Consider the following 16,073-nt stretch of genomic DNA (forward strand, 5'->3'; position numbering starts at 1 on the left):
GCAAAAACTGCAATTATTTGAATTGCTTATTTTAAAATCCTTTATTGTACAACAGATATACATACTCAGCATCTCCTGATTATATCTGATTTAGCACCTTTTGGCCATAACTAAAAAATAGTGGTGACAGGGTGACAACCTTTGCAGAGCTGGTGTTTTCATGGCAGAATATTGTGTTTTACTTTGCGGAAATGCTAAGACACCATTTTGAAATCCTGTGCATCCAGCAAAAGAGCTATTTTCTCATTTGGCTTTTGCTTTGCAGATTTGTTGTCTTTCTGGTCTGAGAGGTGAAGTCAGAGCCAGGATGTTCATAGGGGCTTTGTGGGGAAACATGCAAAAGGTCTTCCCTTTGATCTGTGTGAACTTCTGCACTTCAAAGTTGTGAACATGGAAACAAGTGACTTCTTGAGCTCAGAAATACTGAAGCCTGTTCTTCTAAGGATATGTTGTCTTTTGGTTGGGTTCTTCCTTATGCAGCAACACTCAGGTCCTAACTGAGGCTTTTCCCAAAGTAATAACACTCTGAAGTGCTCATCCTCTGGAGTCTAAAAAATTGAAGCCCACACTGCAACTGCTCCTCTCTTTAGCAGAAGTACAGTAGGAGCTTCCATCAAATCACTAATTTGGCAATATTTATAGGGACATAGTAGTCTTATGATTTCTACTCATTGGTTAAATTTGGTTGAAATTTGCCTGGCGATTCAGAGGTTATTAGTTCAGGAGAAAAAAAACCACACCAATAACGAGATGGATTATTTATCCCTCTTTCCTTAGCAAACCAGAGTAAAAGAGGGGGAAATGTGAGGGTTCTAAGTGAAAAACATGTACATTTTATGTACTCCTATTGCAGAGTGCCCATAAAAATGTAGAAAAACCTTTGCTTCTTATCTTTCCTTTTATATTTGTGTATCTTTGCATTAGGCAAATTGATGTTCATCAGTTTCATACGATATACTATGCTAAATTCACTACAGTGGGAAGGAGGGAGTGTGTGCTTGGCATCATGTTTATCTGTTTCAAAATACCTTCAGAAAAGCAGCTGATTGTCAGACCACTGAAAAACAGTATTTAGAATATACTGAATTAGTCATTGTAAGTATATTTTTCCATGGTGATATGGAAAATATGGTGATATCCATGTGGTTGTATCTCCAGTCATCTGTGACTTAAAATTTTATTTTCTTGATGACTGGGAAAGTTTTGCCTTTACAGATTTTTCTACTGTTTATCTTCTTGTCCCTTTGGAATGTTTATCCCTGAGTTTGATGATGTTCAGGCTTCTATTCATGTGCTTTATAATAATTTCCATGTAACTGGCCCAATACAATCTAAGAAAATAATATTAGCTGCCAGCTTGAACACCTGTTTTAGCTACCAAACAGATGTGAGACCTGTATAAGAATTGGCAGTAAGACTTGAAGTATTAAGTATTACCCATATGGACAAGAAGACTCAAAATGTCCAAGAAGAATGTGGGATCTGTAACTTTCAGATCTTCTATTGAACCATTCAGCTTTCATGTCCCTTAATTCTAATTTTCCTGCTCTTTGTTTCATGTTTTTTTCTGAGTAGGTTGTGTTTGAGAAAAGGGAATTGGCTGAGGGTCCAAACAAGCTCTAAAGGAAAGTTTTTACTGAAATCCTTCTGGGTGCCTCACTTGCTTACTGGTATTGGCCCTTTCCATCTCAAAGAGCGTGGTCTGTTTGACAGGTCTGCCATGCTGAATGCTGCTAAGCAAGAAGTAGCCACATAGTGCTGTCTCACTGAATATTTGTGCTTGTGCTCTTCCTTTTTTTATTTTTCCTTTCCCAAAATGTACTTTGTAAATCTGCAACAGCTGGGTTTTTTTTTCTTAAAAAATGTATCTTCGCATTGCTGCCTTTCATTCATTTATTCCTTCACCTGAGCTTGTATCACTTATCAGCACTTTCTAGCTCTCTGTGCAACAATACCTTTTTCTGACAAAATACTCTCTTATGAGCAAATGTTTAGATGGTCTACTTTTTTCCCCTGGCATTGTTCTGAATTCCAGTGTAAATGCATGTACACAGCCATGCTGCTCTGTGCCCTTAGAATTGCCATTTGTGATTCACACAGGTTGGCAGGGAAGGGCCCAGGCTGCTGCTCAGCCACGGTGCATAGACTGAATGCCAGGAGAGGGCTGTAAGGAATTGACAGTGGGGGTTTATATGCTGCTGAGTGAATTGACACAACTCCTTTCATCTGGACTGTTGAGCTGAAGTGATTTCCCCACTGAATGTGCACAGCATATTTTCTATCCTCATTCTCTACACTCTCCTTTTCTGGAGTGGCTAAAGGCTAAAGAAACTTAAATTGCAATTTCCCCCTTCTGTTATAGAAAATAGTCAGTGTTTCTGGTGGCACAGCTGGATACTAATAATGTGGGCTTATGCAGTGGTTTGTTTTGAGCTTCACCTACCAGCCAATTTTGAGAGCTGGGAGGGAGTTTTTTACTTCATAAGAAACTAGTGGCTATTTTGCTTGGCAGTCTTTTTCTTCCCATCCACCTGCCCTAGAGTCTGTGGGGTACACATTATTTTGAAGTATCCTAGACCTACCATGGCTTTACTTAATTCTCTGCATAAGATCTCTGCTGGGTGAGGTCAGAATATCCAAAGAATGCTTGTTGTGGCTGTTGTTGTATTGAGGTATGCTTTGAGGTGTTTTGGACTTTTATTTCTTTTCTTTTGAGACTGTTTCTCCAAGAAGAAACAGTTAGGGCAAGTTGAGTCAGAGCTGAGTTGGGGCAGTGCAGGGTACCTGGAAATTCCACATTTTATGGAAGTTAGAGCAGCAAAAAAATGATAATGATCCTGACAGCAATGGGGGTTTTGGCTGCCAGGGTGAGAGGAGTTAAAATGAGTTGTATGGGAAAATGAGACAGTTTGGTAAGTTGGGTAAACTTGTGCTAAATAGCTTTTGTTATTGAAATTGCACACCACAGACTTTTCATTTTCCCCCTGAAAGTGACTGCTTAGCAGGCTGCTACCATTTTAACTCTCTAGAGCTAGATGCAATGTGTGAACTTAAAAATACCCTACAAGTATTAGAAACCGTCAAACAACTGCCCAAGAATTTAAGGCTTCCAAGGAGGCTGAAATTCAGTGCTGCTTTGCAGAAAAGATAGGGAAATAATAAAAGCAGAATAATTCTTCTGTGTTCTTAAGGTACCTGTAAGCATGCATTCAGCTTCTTTAACTTCTTTTCATTGGGTAGCTTATGATCTTAACATCAATGAACATAAAAGTTGCAAATGTTGACAGTTATATCTTTACATTGCATACTACAGCTAAAAAAAATAAGAGCTCTTTGCATTACATAGAGGTATTGAGAATAAAAGTATTTGTTGGAAAATAATTCAAGCAATAAATTGGATGAATGCATTTTAGTGCTAGGATGCCTATAAGACAGCATTTATATAAGTTGCTATGTGTTTACCTTACTGATCCTGTTACTATAAAACTTTGTTTCCTTTTGGGGAGAAATTAAAAAAAAACAAAACAAAAAGGCAATTGCTAATACCTCTATTATCTGATAGAGACCTTCCAAATGATACAAATCTCATCTCTCCTGCTGTTTTGCTGTCTGCTTTTTCTAATGCTCTTTTTGTCATTGAGAGGTTATGACAACATAAGCCATATTGTATTTATAAACATCACGTGTTTCCTCGATATGACTCGCGGTGTCTGCCAAACAGAACACATGGAAGAAACATTTCTCATTAGCTCAGAGTTGGTTTTGGTTATGCTGATTTCCGGGACAGGAAAAATGCCTTCCTTACTCAGATTTAACTTTCATACAGTGGAAAGAAAGCCTCTGAGTGTCCACGAAATCTCTTGAGCAGGGACGCTGCAGCTCTTTTAGGCCACATACTTTGTCTGATGAAAAGGGAAAAAGCAGTTTATTTTAAAGAGCAGATGTAATGGCACGTATTGCTGAAACTAATTCTGAATTAAAATACCTGCCAAAGTAATTTAGAAACAGAACTCACCAAGGGATGTAAGGTAAGATGATGCTTATAAATAATGAAGGATATATAATTCTTTTCTTCTTTTTTTTTTATTTTCCAAACTAAAATATATTTTCAGATTGACTGTGAATTTCAGTCAGAACAATGAAAACTGCTTCTTCTTCCTTCAGCTGTGTGAGAAAATAAATATTTAGTTGCTCTTTAAATCACCAACCTCTACTCTTAGATTTTATGTCTGTTTTGGAACTTACATATTGAACACGAACAGTTATTTTCCAACTTGCTGTTACAAATCTTGCTGAAATCTGAACAACATTTATAAAAGAAGTCTCTGATGTTCTGGATTTTCTTTTAACTGATGTGATTTTACTGCATTTGCTTTGAGTGGGTTTTCAGTAGTTACCAATTATTTATGCAACTACAGACCTGCAGATACTGAGGAGTACCTGCATCAAATCAGTCTGTGATGAAAGACTGTAAATGTACCTGTTCTCTTTCATTCATGTGTCCTTTGATTTACAATACCTACTGCTGTGCAAAGCCTAAAGTAGTGAGAAAAAAGATAGAATTATAAAGAAAAAGATATTGTTTTTATTTAGCTACACATAAAAAAGTATATTAATCGCAAATGTTTTCTAGCCCAAAGCTGTTTTGTTTAAAGATACAGATCCTATATAACAGTTGGATGGATACTGCACTTTTTAGCTTTTGGCTTTTTTAATATGATGGCTTTGTGCTTTAGTTTATTTTTTTTTAATTTCACAAACATTAGGTATAGTATGTATAGAGAATATATGTATGCATAAGGAATATAACCTTGCAGATACTATTACTATACCAACATTTTAAAAGATACTTTTTAGAGTTCCTTTAATTTTCAAATAATGAGGATGGATTTTAAGTTTATGTGAAACTGCTGTAGAAAGAAAGTGCCATGTTCTTGATATAAAACTGCTCAAGGAACACGAGCTTGCCGCACCCATGCAATAATCTCCCAGTTAGTGTGAGAGGAGTGTCATATGGTAGATATCATAAGCCAGTTACCTGGAAACTTCCAGAGAGTGGAATTTTCAGGGGGAGGGTTTTTTATTTCCCACTAACAGGCCTGTATTCAAGCTGGTCTGCCTTTCATGTTGAGGTTTGCTGAGAGCTTACTCTGCAACTGATGAAGTTACCCACAGACAAAATATTATCTCTTTTGGGTAAAGGTCTTTCCAGCCCTTCATTAAAACTAGAAATTTTATCTCTCCTACATCTGAGGTTCTCAGGCAAAGATTTTGCTGCCTTCAATTAGAGCTTGCCCAGAATAAAAACATAAGGATTGGATTTGAGTCCATTTTTTATTGTCTTACTAGTTTCTGGTTTTATTCTTACTCCACCTCTTTTTACATAATGTTTCCTCATGCCAGTTCTTTAGAAGTTTTGCTCTTTTGCTCTTTTTTTTTTTTTCTTGCTTTCCTTGCTTTTAGTAGAACAGTTTGCAGTAATTTGACTTCTTACTTGAAATTCCTAAATAGTTGACAGAGTAAGATGTTGCTGGAGCTCCCTGAACACATTGATAGATGATAAAAATGCTCATGGCTGTGACCTCCCTTACAAGCAGGGGAGGTCCTTCTTTACCTCCTTTGTATATCAGGTAGCTTATCTGAATTGCAGGAGTCACACAAGTCAAAGTCCAGTCAAGTTTTATGACTTGCAGGCAGCTTTCCAAAGGAGCTTTTACCCGACCAGGGGTTAAAAATCACTTTTTGAAGGTGGGAATTTTACTATCACAGTTCCCAGAACCAAGTGAAGTTAGCAACAATATTTCTTCTTCTTCAATAAAGCCATTCTTCTTGTCATGCAGGACCTTAGCTTTACCAGTAAGTTTTTCACAAATCTAAAATGTGTTAGTTCATCAGTGTGTCCCAGATTCTCTGCTTTCCACTGAGTCTTCACTTCAGTATATTATTATTCATTAGCTTTATGAATACTAAAGAGAATGAATTCTGTCCCTATATTCCTTTTAACAAAAAGGAGTAAACCATTACCTTCTGTTTAAGAGAACACAGTTATACATCTGAGTATCTTGATTCTTCTCCATCTTGGATTGCACTTTGTCTAATAAGGGCTCTGGAAAACTAATCAGTCTTCTGAAAATATGAGCAGTAAAAATATCTTTCCTTGGATACAGGTTAAGATCTGGGGTTAAAAAAAGCCTCAGCTGGCAAAAGCAAGACAGTTGCAAATATCAGCACGCAATAGGACTCCATGAGAAATGACGTGATGCTGAAATTTTTTTTGTCTGAATATATGTCTTTCTTACATCATTGCAAATTTGAACTCCGTGTGACTAAGTGAAAAGACTGAACGGGTGTGTTGGGTACAGGGCTACTCCCTGTATCACCTAGTATTTACTATAGATAGCTTGACTTTTGGGTAAACTAGATTGTTTACTTCAGCCATGCTGACCAATTTGGATATTTTTGGGATAGAAGGAAGTAAAAGAAAATGTAGGATTCAAACAGTGTAGGAAGAAGTTTGTGATCCAAGACTCCTAGTTGATGCGCCGATAGCACTTCTGTCATTTCAAAAAACATTCAACTGCAAATGCTGTTCAACCTTGTGGCTGTGGGCTGTGGTGTGGCTTGGACACTTGAATTGCAAAATCCAGTTGAACATAAGATTTTTCTTTACCATTTCTCCTGCCAATAGTGCAGACTCCAAAACTCAGCACAACTACTTATTTTTTCTGTTTTTTTTATGCCCTTATATAGAAGAAGTAGGTTTGAACACACTGCTTATGTCTTTTCACTATCAGCTCTGTTTTTTATTTCTGTATTATTTACATTCTAATCCATTTTGTATATCTGTAATAGGAATTGTATTTTGACTCAATTGTTTGGTAATGTGAGACCAAAGGTTACACTTTCTTTATGTTTATATAACTATATCAACTTGTTCATTTTTAGTTGTCTTCATTGCAATGAGAAGAGACACAAATATGGAACAAAAATAAGAGCTGAGTAAGTACAGGGAGTCAGAAAGCCATGCATTTATTTTGATTTATGAGTGCAGTTACTAAAAGTATTTTTCTTTTAAATAGCAGAAATCTGATATACAGCATATTTAAACCAAATAAAAGTGCTCATCTGTACCAGAACTGTACATCTTTGAAACTATTCCTTTTTTGGAAAAAAATGAGATGACCCCATCAGTTCTGTGGTGCCCTAAGGAAATGCTGAAATTGAGATTGGTCTAAAGGGTTTGGCTCCCTGCATTGGTGGTGGTTGTCTATGGTATGTACATGGTGTCCTTCATCTCTTCAAAGAGAATGGGGAGGGAGGAGGAAATGCTTTCTGCATTTCCATGAATTACATGACTCTGCTTGTTCTCAGAAAATTCTACCATAAAAAGCATTAGTAGAAAATCAGAAGAAAGGAGCAGTTGGTTTGAAAGCAAAGGCAACAATTGGTTTGAATGCAGCACTAGTTATGAGGGTTGTCATAATGTTAACTTTAGAAAAATAGATCAGTAACAGCTTTTATACATTCAATCCAAACAATCTGAATAGCTTATGGATGGGTGGGCCATGCTATACTGATGAGATAAATGTGGATATTGGCAAACCAATCATGTAATTATGTAAATCCGACCTTTTTAGGATTGAAATGTGTTATGTTTTAGTGTGTTTATATTTTTGTCATTTGTGATAACACCCTGAAAAATCTTGGCTGAAATGCCAAGAGGTTTCTTAGTGCACTCACCATTCTGTCTGCATAGTACACAAAAGAAGCACAGGAAAATAAAACATGAGAAATTTATTAACTTCTCTCTGCTTAATTGGATAATATAAACATTTTTTTTAACTCTCACATTTCATTTGTTCATAGAGAATTAAATACATAAATAGGCAGAAATGAGTGCCTGTTAACTGATCTGGGTGTTTGTCTTGCCGGTCAGGAGTAAATCACTGCAGACTGGTAGCAGGGAGATAACTCAAATGATGAAATGCTGCTGGGGAAATAAACTTCCACACAGAGGCACTGTGATTTCAGACAGGCCAATGCAAAATGGGCTGCATCTCATCCATCTTTTTGCTCAATTCGCCTAAAGCCTAAAGTGTGACTAGACTGGAAGCTCTCATGGGATGGCTCTGGGTCAGGCTCCAAGTGGCCTTTTGCTCCATTCCTTTCCAAGCAGAGTTCAGTCAGTGTGTTGTCAAGGTTTTCTCATTGACAGTTAATCTGTGACAGCAGGTCCAGCACAGGTACAGCCAGGCTAGTCCAAACCCAGAGCCCATTCCTCAAGCCATATTGAAGATGAGGCATGTTGTAAGCTCACCATTTTATAGGAAGAAGAATGATACTGCTTTCCTCTCATTTTTTTGTTTTACACCTGAAAAAAGGTGACCTTGGTTTAGGAATGGGAAGGGCCATTGAACATTATGTTGACCAAAGAGCTCTTGATGTGCAGGTGTTCTCGGGGTCATAAGCCTGTGTGGTCGGGGGATTGATAATACCATGGAATTGACAAGGGAGAAAATTTTCTGAGAAGTAAGGGCTGTGTGCCCACATGCATGTACACACACATGACATGTCTCATCACTTGTCAGAGCTTGGTGATGGTTCCATCAAACCAGAACTTCTGTTGTCTGCCCCTACAACCAGATGTGTACAGAGGGCAGCGGCCACCTCAGTGTTATCTCTCAGCACACAATCCCACTGCATGGAGCATCTCATAGATTAATTTGATATATTTGATGTATTAATATATATAATAATATTTTATTTATAATTTGATATATTATTTGAGATAATAATGCATTAAGGCCTCACTTGTAGAGAGCTGTTACTTCTTGCACTTTCTGAGGGAGATGAAACTGTTTGGTTTGGTTTGGTTTGAACCATCTTCAGTGGTAATGGCTGAACTTGGTGCTGAGTTTCAAAAGCCATTTTTAGCTTTAAAGTGCATCTCAAATACCATTGTTTTGCATATGAGAGTGGATTGCAAAAGCAAGTGATGGTCTTATCTTCTTTGCCCATGTCCTTGAGCATTTGTGGGTCACTTCCACTGGCATTTAGCTGAAGTGCTCTGCTCACTTCTTTCCTAAAAACCACCCTCATGTTCTGACCACATCTGCCGAAAAAACACACAAAGCCTCAGAATACTAAACAAAATGAATGTTTATGTTGGATGTTCTTCTTTCTCATCCATCTTCTCCTTCCTTTCTTGCTCCCTCCCTCTCCCTAACATGCCTGCTATGCTAGGCTCCAGCACTGTAATAACAAGAACTAATGCAAAATCTTCTAGAAAAAGAAAGAAAATCTGCATTACTTCATGTTTTTTCATTTATTGCTTTTTCTTTCTTTCATTGAAATTTTGTTGACTTTTCCTTCATACACTACTGCATCTTTAATTCCTCTTTTTCTCATTAATTCCTTTCTTCTAGTTAAATCTCTTATTTTTGTTTCCTTTTTTATTTATTATTGCCTCCTTATTAATTTTTCAGCACTCCATCTCCAATATTACTCTCATTTGTCTTTCACAAACTCCTGTTTACTATCCTTCACACTCATTCCCTTTTTGCTTTGTCTTTTTTTCTTTCTTCTATAGTTCTACACTAAGAATTCCCTATTACCTTTCCACATAATACTTCTTTGCCTCCTGTCTCTCTTCCCTGTTTTAGGGAATCACAGAGTCATTTAGGTTGGAAAAGATCTTTAAGGTCATCAGTCCAAGTCACGAATTAAATGTTACTAAAATATCTGCAATATATGACTTACTTATTTTTATTAATATTTCTGCATTACTTATGAACTAAGGGAACATTTCGTGCCACAAACTCAGCTCTCTGCATTTAAAAAGTCAGAAAGTTTAGACATAAATAAGTGTGCTAATGGTAGGACAGAGGAAGAGGAAAATGAATGTGCTTCCATATTGCCCTGCTGAGAAATAAATAAGGTTTATTGCCAGCTTCAGGAGAGAGATGCTTACTACTTAGTTCAAATAAAAAAGGAACCACAGATCAGGTTGGATTCTCCAAGGCAAATCACAGCAATGTCCATTGCATGGACCAGCAAGCAGCAGATAGAATGGAGTCGCCATTGTCCTTTGTAGTTAAAGGATCTCAGCTTTCTTATAGAGAAGGGAAAAAAAAAAAAGGAAAAAAGTAGGATGAGAAACAGAACAGAAAGTGAGCTAAATGAAAAGACATATGGGCAGGCTCACTATAAAGAATTTTTTTAAAAATCTAATCCTTATAAGATCAGTGTAGAAATTGCCGCCCACTGCAGTGGTGAGAGGTTGGGAATGCAAAAGGGCAGCTTGTCCCACCCAGCTCCAGGGGAATGAGCTGACTCTGGAGGATGTCTGGCTGACGTTCTTTTAGTGAAACATTAGGTGAGACAAATCCTCAATCCAGAGCAATTAATATTGCTTCTTGACTTTTTGAGAGGTGCTTAATGCATATATGTCTGTGATACATGCTGTGATACTTTCCTATAGCTAGGAAAATGTCCTTGCTTAAATCAGGATAGAAACAAGGGGGAAGCATGAGGTTTGAATTACAGGGTAGAGAGACAGACTGCAGACCTGACGTAATAGTTCAGTTTTGCAGAACCTTCTTCATGCAACTCCAGTGAGAATTGGCTATATTTGCTCTAGTAAACTTAAAAAAATGTTTGAGAGGCTTATAGAGTTTACAGCAGAGGACTTCCCACTTTTATTTGTTTGCCTTTAACTTTTTTAATCCCTAAAACTCGAAAATTTCAGATGATACCAATCTGCTATCACCAGAGCACAGGCCAAAAATTTACTGCTTGTGTGCAAAACATATATATATGTGTGTATATGTTATGTTAATTCACAGGTTACAAGACAACACTGTTCTCTTGGGAGCTCAGATGCTCATCTGTGGGCTGCTTCAAAGGCTTTGTGCACTGGCTGGTCCACACTGCAAGCTCCAGGTGTTCAGAGTGCTGCTTTGCCAGCAGTGAAGCTGTAGAGCTGCCTGTCCCCTTTATAGTGGTGCATTCTAGCCAGTAGTAATATACTCTGTGGTGTGAGAGGGCTTTTTGTTTGTTTGTTTGCATTTATGTTGTAAGAACTAGGGAGTTTGGAACAAGTATAAGAGAATTTTATGGTATTTCTGTTTACTCCAGGGCATATCTGTTTCACTGCATGCCTTTGGAATCAGTAAACAGAGGGAGTACAAACAATATGCATATTTAGGAGAAGATAGTGTAGTCTGCACATAATGTGAAATTCAGTATCCAGAGCCAGATCTGTTCTGTTCCCTCCCTGTTTAGCTTGGCCTCTCAAATTCAAAGAGCTTCTTTAGTATTTTCAGGTTTCAAGGAAACACCACACACATCCTTGTTAGGTATAAATACGGGCAGTGGGCTGGAGAGCTGATGTGAAAAAGTCAAGGCCAATTTGAAAGAGTTTTTCAGGGTCATGGAGGGCAGTGGCAGCAGCACAGCCTGGCTGGATGCTGGTGTGTGTCACCCGTGTGACTTGATGAAGAACAGCGGCTCGGGGGGCTCTGTTCTGCTCCCTCATTTTTGCCATGGGGAAGAAACTGAGACTAGGATCAGGATGAAGTAAGAATGGTTTTTTTCCTCTCTGCTGAGTGTTTGTGCAAAGCTAAGCATCTCTCCTTTCGCAGAAGAAATTGACCTTGTCATGGTGCCACCCCAAGCAGAGAGAAGAAAGGTGCTGATGGCAGTTCCCCAGCTGCCTTCACGAGTCTTGTGGATCAGAGCCAGAAGAGTCAGGACATAATGCAGACAACTCCACAGATTGGTCTTTGTCACCTCAAACTCTTGGTTTCTTGGATCAAAATTAGAAGCTAGGTGGACAATAGGACTGGTGAGGTGGTGTGAGACCTTCCTTGGCAGAATAAAAAAAAAATCTCAAAACTCAATTCCACACCCAAAATCCTAACCCTAAACCCCCAAACAGAGGAGAAAATTTTTTTTTTGTAATTCAGCTCTAAATGCTGTCATCAGCAAACTGTCTTTCCATTTAGATTCTACTGGACCAAATTAATTTGTTGAATTTAAGCAAAACCCCATTGATTCCTTCACAAACTTTGTTCTGGAGCACTGAGAACAAAACCAAGTCTTGAGTTAGTGGCCAGTAATAACTGTAAGTGCTTTACTGTTTTCTGTCAAGGAAATAGTTGTTTGCAGCACTTTAAGGCATTAGCTACTTAATTATTTCCATCCATGAAAGCAGTATTAAAGGAATAGGAACCAAAAGAGCTGTTATCAGGAGCAGAAAGAACTTTGATCAACAGTCAAGCAATAAGTTATGTATATGCCACATGTGTATACCCCACAGTAGACTTCAAAATATTCTCTGACTTTTTAATTGTGTGTTCTACTGATGTTTAGTCTCTAACATTTTTTTCTGTTTCAAAATGAGGGAAACAGAAAATAAATTGATGTGATGAGAAAATTGATGGAAAGGTCCAACAGACCAATATTTTTAATGATGTATAAGAAAGGAGAGTGATTGGCATTATAGGTCCGTGGTGACTTGAACCTATCATTAATACAGACATTAATTAACATTGATTTTCAAAGTCCTAAATAAACCTAAACTTCCAGACTTGGTCTCAGTGAAGCACAGGGTGTTGTGCCCCTTGGTATACACAGGGGCTTGAACTGAAAAAGAGTTCTTGTTCTCTACTGTACTTTATAAACAAATATATGGCAAGTAGTTGTAGATGGGATAATACATGGCAAGCTAGATAGTGCTTGAGGGCCCTGATAAAGGAATTGAAATGGAAAGTGATGCTTGAATTGTTTGTATGCATTGTTAGAACCTATAAATTAAATTACAGCCTTGGTCATGATACAACTGTGCAATATTTATGACTGTGCCTGATATATTCTAAAATTAAAAGCAGATTAATTCATCTAATGAAAAGCTTTTTGTATGCATCAGACATACATGAATATCATGCCGTATGTGTGGAGAACTGGTTATATTCCTGTCTGATGTTCTGGGATACACTTTGTTATGCTAGAGTCCTATTACTGTAAATGTGCAGCCTAGCAGCTTGCAATCCATTGCGGGGAAACTTAGCAAAATACAGTTATCTTTTTTATCCTGCATGTTAGCATAATAATTTCTCACTTCAGGTTTGTTAGCCTGTAAGGAAGATGGATAGAAGAATATTCTCTGCAGCTGCTGAAGAGCACATGTGGCAATAAAGTGTTCTAGGATAATTTGCTTGGTTTTTTTACTCTTGATGTTCCTGAGTCTGGTTGGTCCGCCAACCTAAGCAGCTTTTTAACTAGGTCAAGTATATACATCCATTCATTAAAAGGGGATGCTTGACTGGTTAGTTAAACCTGCCAAATTTAAACCAGATGCTTGAATGGTAAATTACCATTGCATAAATTACCAATGCTTTACCCCTACACTGCAGGAAAACAGCCTTGACTGATTAAATTTGAAATAGAAATAAATAGGGTTAACATTGTTTCTGTGCCATAATAATACTTTATTATCGTGCTAGTGCAAATATTTAATAAAAATAACGTTTTAAAATATTTTACACAGAAACTGAAAAGTAAGCATTTAAGACAATTTTTTTTTTTTTACATTTCTGAAAAGAATGTTTATATTACACTACATATAAATTTTGTAAAGTTCTAGTCAAGATCAATAATGGCATACAAATTTACAGCATACATTACAAATCAGAATTCACAGCAGCTGTCTAGAAAGCTGGAAGACTTCTCTGATGCTGGGCTGGGTGCAGTAAGGCATGGAAGACCTGGATTTTTAGTTTTGGCTACCAGATCTGCTCTGATCTTTCTCCTGTTACTTAAATGCTTAGTGTCAAATTGCCGTTTCATAGCAGAAATAACTGATGCCTCCTTCACTGGTGGCTGGAACTGAGAGCCTGTGAGACTGTGAAACAGAAATGCTGCTCCAGTAATGTATCATTAGGACTGATTCTGTACAGCACTATTAGCTCACAATCATATGCTTAAATTGTATATTTATTCCTTTGAATGTTATGTATTATGATATAGGCAATTTTTTACTTGCACAAAAGCAAAATCAGGCAAAAATCCATACCAAGAGTGAAAGAACCAACTCCCCAAAGCAGAAGATAACTGCAGGACTGGGAAGGGTTTGTGTCATGAGATTTTTCCTTATGATATTTAAGCTCTTTTAGGCTGCAAATGCTGTCTTTTTAAGGAGACAATTTCCATGTTCTATGTATGGCCTTTTCATGTAAGGGGATAGATTGGAGCGAAGCATCTTTTCTATTCTAATTTTTGAAAATACATTTACCTTCTCTATTGTTTCCTCCTAAAAAAAAACAACAAACAACAACAAAACAAATCAAACCCAACAACCAATCATAATGGCTTATGTGCTTTGCTGCAGAGAAAACAATGGGATTGATTTATGGGGACCCCGAAGTTCAGGTTATCCAAGTGGCTCAGGTGCCTGGTTAATGAATAGACAGCTCCTCCAGGGGAGGAGCTTGTGCTTCCTTCTACAGTGGCACTACCAATCTGAGGAGGTGAAAAGCTTCTAAGGTTTATAAATGCTGAATTTTTTTTTCTAGAATTCTGTCTACTGGGTTTGCTAAATAGTTGAAGGTCTTCACCTGTTGGGGAATGAATATGTATAGGTGTCATAGTGTTGCCTTTGAAATGCACTGTGTTACTGAAACAGAGGTTACTCACTATTTTATTTATGGCTTTCCCCTCTGTGAGTCTCTTTTGTGGTTCACTCTATAATGTTAGTCTCTTTGTAAGCATCTTATAGGCACACATTAAAAAATGATTGAGCGATTGAATCACACAGTGTTGCACAGTTTGTGACTGGGTGACATGCCAAGGAGGTTATTTAGTGACTAATTTCAAAGGGGAGGAGAAATTGCAGGCCTGTCATGTGGAAAAGTACTTCAGTCTACTGAAACAGCATTACTTAGATGACCGGATACAAGCAAGATGGCCTGTTGTGAGCAGAGGGAACAAGGAACATTTTTCCTGTTTCAAAACCTTTTTGCAAAAGACACGGATATACAAAATATTATACCATAGACCAAGGATTGAGATTCAAGACTGAAAACAAAAAGTGCTTTATTAGAAGAAGTGGAACCAAATGTTCATCTCACTGCTGTAGCCATTCAAGTGGTTTCCTTAAAAAACAGTAAGTGACTTTATTATTCCAAAGCAAAGATCTTATCGAAGATTTTTTTATTGGTCCATAGGCAATAATTCTGTCTAAGAGTGTAGTAAGAGTGCTAATGTTTTAAATTGTGAAAACAAATACTCAGGGTAGCATCTGAATAGCTGAAGAAATTATGCCCAAAAGAGCAGACTGTGCAGGTTTTGGTCTGCAAAAAGCTCTCTGCTTGTTTGCATGATCCGTCTTCAGCATGCACAGCATGCACACAGGCAAGGTGAAGCAATCAAACATTATTTTTGATATTACATTTTACCTTACAGTTATTTACATTACAGTTTACCATTACATTTGTTTTGTGGTTAGCTTAGAATTTTATGGATCTGTTTTACATTCAGTAAAAAGTGAACTAGGTATTCTTTGTTTTCCCCATGGGAACTTTAGGATATGGTATGAATTAAGCTTATATGTAGAGAGGGATATAAAAGGACATACTGAGACATGTAAAATACCTTGAGGGAAAACATTTGGATCACTGTAGGGACTGGATTCATACACAAGTGTGTATTAAACATATATGTATAAAATAAGAGACAATAATGTTAAGAATGTGTTTGATACTCTGTGGCATGGCAAGGAAATGATGGTGTGTCTGAGCTTCAAGTCAATATATTGGTAACCACAATATGATATCCTAGAAATTCTGCTTTTGAGAATCAAATAGTGATTTTGCCATAGCCTCTCTGCACACCTGCACAACTGGGAGAAAGATATGAGGACTGGATGTCACAGTGATACTGAGTAGTATGGTGACAACAGCTGATTATGGTTCACTCAGAATCCCTCCTTTCTGGAGGGTCATGTTTATGTCCTCTAACTTCCACCTTCTAAGATAGCGAGCATCACCTTCTGGTTCTCCTATTTTGTTCATGTC

The 16,073-nt window shown here is 37.5% G+C and overlaps 1 protein-coding gene across 23 annotated transcripts in view; it reads left to right on the forward strand.

Annotated features, from left to right (window-relative positions):
- KIAA1217 (KIAA1217 ortholog) overlaps positions 1-16,073 on the forward strand; it is a 354,640-nt gene that overhangs the window by 282,745 nt on the left and 55,822 nt on the right. The window contains exon 1 of one of the 23 annotated variants that reach the window (XM_088051988.1): positions 3,769-4,028. The exons of 21 other annotated variants lie outside the window; for them this stretch is intronic. The gene's annotated coding sequence lies outside the window, so the exon portion shown is untranslated. Of the gene's footprint in view, positions 1-3,768; positions 4,029-14,956; positions 15,164-16,073 lie in introns of those variants that run through there. One more of the 23 variants, XM_088051982.1, reaches the window with a different exon arrangement.

The sequence above is a fragment of the Pseudopodoces humilis genome, chromosome 1 (genome assembly GCF_049639895.1).
Source record: "Pseudopodoces humilis isolate 2021_Gansu_Grassland_sample_001 chromosome 1, ASM4963989v1, whole genome shotgun sequence".
In the NCBI taxonomy this organism is placed as follows: domain Eukaryota; kingdom Metazoa; phylum Chordata; class Aves; order Passeriformes; family Paridae; genus Pseudopodoces; species Pseudopodoces humilis.